This window comes from Dioscorea cayenensis, chromosome 7 (genome assembly GCF_009730915.1).
Source record: "Dioscorea cayenensis subsp. rotundata cultivar TDr96_F1 chromosome 7, TDr96_F1_v2_PseudoChromosome.rev07_lg8_w22 25.fasta, whole genome shotgun sequence".
Lineage (NCBI taxonomy): Eukaryota > Viridiplantae > Streptophyta > Magnoliopsida > Dioscoreales > Dioscoreaceae > Dioscorea > Dioscorea cayenensis.
Window position 1 is genome coordinate 21486195 of NC_052477.1, and position 4683 is coordinate 21490877.

The window sequence follows — 4683 nt, forward strand, 5'->3', positions numbered from 1 at the left end:
TCAAGATCATAATTAACAATGCAATTTGAAGAAAAGATCAAAGCTAATTATGGGCAGAGCTATTTGAAGGCATAATCTATTTAAAGATACATGACATCTATGGCAAAATTTGATAGAAGATTAATGACCCAAGCTTGGATGAATGAAGATCATACTTGGAAGATATTGAGGAGTTACACTTGAATGAGAGAAGATCAAGTTTAGTAACAATATATTGAAGACCAAACTTGGATGAATGAAGATCAAGTTCAAAGATTTTATGAAGACCAAACTTGAACCAAGTTTAGAAAGAAGATTAGGAGATCTTTGGAGGCCATCTTTGGTGAGATGGATTCGCGCCTTGGTGGGTGAGGCCCTCGGGAGAGGGACCTGCTAATATGACATGAGAAAGGAGGCTAGTTCCTAGTGGTAGAAGCTCGGGAGGAGTGGGCTGCGTCGACGTAAACTGTAGCAACGGGGAGGGTTAGAGGTGTTGCAAGTCATGCTGTAACAAGAGCTGGAACTCAGTTAGGATCAGTAGGTGGGCTGTGTTGCAAGCTTAGTTGCAATTGGTGTTCCAATGTCTAACTTTGGAAGATATACAAGTTAAGAAGCCGCGGAGAATATAAAAAAGGAAGCTTTGTTGGGATGTAGAGACGCCTATATAAGAAACTCTGCTTTGAGATTTAGGATGAGCCACGAGTGAGAGATTCTAGTGAGTGCGTTGAGGAGAGTGGGCATCGAGCAACCTGAAGATGGTTATTCTTTGCTGTGTGTGAGAGATAGTGAGTGTTGTAACTCTTCTTTCCTTTTTCTCTTTTAGTTGATTGTTTTCTCTGAGCTCGGCCACTAGATATAGGCAAGGTTGTGATGAACTGGGTAACCAATTTGCGTGTCTTCTTTCTCTTGCATGATTGATTGTGTGTGAGTTCATTACTTGTGAGGTTAAGAGAAAAATTATCACATGACTATCCCTCTGGAACTAGCAGGTATGCTTCAATACCAATGGTTGTACTTTTGTGTTAGAATCACTGGGTTGTTTAAAAGCAAATAATTGAAATGGCTATTCTTAGATTTTTTTAGTTCGAACCTCGTATATGCCATAGTTCATTTTATCATGGGGGTTATTACAAAAGGTTGAGAAAAGATAACTCTTTCTGGGAGTAATATTTCAGTTCCATTAACAAAGTTGATCTAATGTTGATATGATCAATCACTCGTTAGTATTACTTCTCTCTTAACTCTTTTAAAATTTTAACTCCAGAATTTGAAGAGTTTAAGAGAACTCTTATTTAAGTTTTTCAAATCACTCACGCCAGCTCCTACCACCTACTCTGAATTCTACAATTCTTTTTAATAAATTTTGTTTGTGGTTGTGTTTAATTATTTGATGTTTTTTCTTGAACTCTTAGTTGCATAAATGTATGTTGGGGCTATTTTCCTTGTTGGCCCCAAAAAAAGTTTTAATTGTCTAAGTAGTACTAAGACCATATTATTTGTTAAAATGGCTCTAGGACCATCACATCATTCTATAGTATGCTGACTTAGCGTTTTTTTAATAATTATCAAAATAACTTATTTTTTATTTTTTAACCTTTTTCAAATGTTGTTATTATTTTTTAAATTTCTTATTTTTTTATTAAAAACAATTTATTTTTAACTAATATATTATTATAATATCAAGTATTTTTGCAAAACTTTAAAATCTAATTCATTTAAATTGGATTAAAATATATTTGTTTTAATTTTATTAAATATATCGATGTGATAAATTTTTTTGAATTTTGCTACCCACTTATAATCATAATTTATTTTTTTGACAAATTGAAAGCACAGATGTGTTGAGAGATTAATTCCATACTTGTGTATGTTTCTCATATGGTTTGTCCATATTTTATTAAAAAATATATATATCCCAAAATTTTTTAACTATTTATTTATTTTTAAATATTATACCGTACTAAGATAAATTAATTCAATTTGTTAGTTCCGCTGATATGGTTTGTGGTTTAGAGGACACTCAAACACTTATAGAAAGCTCACGACACATAAGATTGGTAACCCAGTTTGGCATTCACTCACCTAAATGGGGGCTAAGTTCAGAGATAAACAATCCACTAAAAGAGATGAAAATAGATGAGTACAAACACTTGTCACTCAATCTCCCAACAATAAAGATCATTACCCTCTATAGATTGTCTAGTGCTCACACACTCTCGTCCACAAGTGACACCACCAATCTCAGAGCAAGGTAGCTTATATAGACGCCTCAACGTTCCAAATATGGCACATACATCTTTTAGAACCTCTGTGGCTACTAATTTAAAAATCTTCCAAAATTAACTATTGTAACTCCTGTTGTAACATGAATTGCAACATTGCCCTGACTGCTGACTTGAATGAGTTCTAAATACTTTGCAAACGACCTTTAGACCCATCAACCTCCTGGTCATGCTTAGTCCGAGTCTGTGCAGTCCGATCTCCTAATCCCGACTATCGGCAACTAGCCCATCTCCTCAGTTTCTCGCCACGTAGTCCCCTCGCAAGGGGCGCACGTCCTTGTGCGTCTTCACGAAACTTACCAAACTTGATCTTCAATTCACTAAAGTTTGGCCTTCAAATCTTCCCAAGAATAGATCTTCAATCATCCTCATTTAGGTTTCTTCAAATCATACCTTCAATAACCTTCATTCATACCATTGATAGATACTTTTTTAATTAAGCTCCATTCATATTTAGTCTTCAATCAAATCATTTAAATATGGTCGTGATATGATCTTGTTTTCAAGTTGTAACATATTACCAAAAATAGCTCCACTAAGATCTTTAAGATATTTACCTCTAAATCAAGACTCCTTGCTATGTCACCATGTTTTGCCATATCATCAATTATGCCACGTCACAGATGTTGCCACGTCATCTTAACTAGATGTCAAATCATGCCAATAATAGTAGAATTGCACTAACACAATTTATATTTGTATTTTTATTATTAAAAATGAAAGGCAGAACTTGTTGACAAACTTAATACAATCGTTAAAAATTAAGAAACAAAAATAGTTCCTCCATAAATTTATACCATCATTGTTCTAAGTTTCCTATCAACATAAACTTCGATGTAATAGTTTAATTTCTTAGGCTACTAGTGCATAATGCTATTTAATCTAATATTTAGACTGAGCTTTTTTTCAAGTTTATTATTGTAATTATTTTATTGAACTTATGAAAATAAGTTTTTTACTGCATTTATAAAGAAATAACACAAAAATATTTTTCCTCTAGAGTTATGATATTATTAAGTATTTGTGTTATTTGTATTTGTATTTTTTTTTACAATAATTTATTTACTTGTTTAGTTTTTTTAAGAAAAAGAATGGAGATAGACCAAAGACATGATAATAGTTTGATAGACGTCAGCAATATTGAATTTTCCATGAACTAACATTTATGCTATGAGACAAGGAAAATTCAAATTGAATTTTGTTTAAGTGCTGGCTAAGTACGTGGACATAGAGGGTGAGTTTTGTGCTATTGGAGAGTAGTGCCATTGAAAATAAACCTCCCTTTACTTTCGTGACTTTATATAAATAATATATAAATTAATTATTTTTTTTATATAAAATAAATAAATTATGTTGCAGTAGAGAAAAAAAATATAAATAATTCAAAACATAGGTAATAGACAAAAACAAAAACATAAAATCTATTGATTTTTTTCACAAATAACCAAAATTTTTTTTTGAAAGATTAAAACTTCTCAAACTCCAAAATAAATTTATGTATTGATATATATATATATATATATATATTAATCTCAGTGTACGGTATGTGAAACGGTCATTTTATGATTTTGGAGAATTTGATTTTTCAAACAAGTATGTTAAATTTTAGAAGTTTAATGAAAAGACCATACAAATGTCATAATCATCCACCTGTATATCAAAAGTCTTTGCTTTTATATTTAATGATATTATTAATATTTTTCATATGTACATACACGATATTTACAAGATATTTCGGTAAAAAAAATTAAAGGGTAATGTTATTACAATAGCAAGTGTTTCAACTATTAAATAAAAAAATAATAATAAAACAAAATCAACGATGAACTCTCTCTCTCAATGTTTTATTTGTAGATTTAAAGTTTCTTTATATTTTGATGAAATTTTTACATGAAGCTATCTATCAATTATGTTAGGTTAGTTATCATATTGTTTAAATATTTAAACTTTATTTAGATTTGGTTTCTATTCTCTATAAAAATTAAATGATTCCAAAAACAAAAAAAACAACCCACTGAATAATAGGGCTTCCCATATTTTTTTCTTATTTTCAACCTATTGCACAAGTTGTTAAAGCTCAACTAAAGTTGTTAAAGCCATCGGAAAATATCAACTAAAGCTGTTAAAGCTCAAATTTCTTGTTTTCCTCCTAGAATGAAAGGTTTTATATGCTATGTGATCAACTTAATTGCCATTCTCATTCAGTCTATTACATAGTGTGTGTTCTCTTTGAGGATTTTTTTGCTAATAATATTTCATTGTTCAATTATTAATTTAGTGACCAACGAATAACCATCACCAACTCAAATGTTCTCTAGCTTATCCTGTGTTACCTATTTATTGGATGACCACATGTACCACATGTTTTTTCATCCAACAACGGAGATTGGTATGCTTCAGTGCTAATGGTTGTACTTTTGTG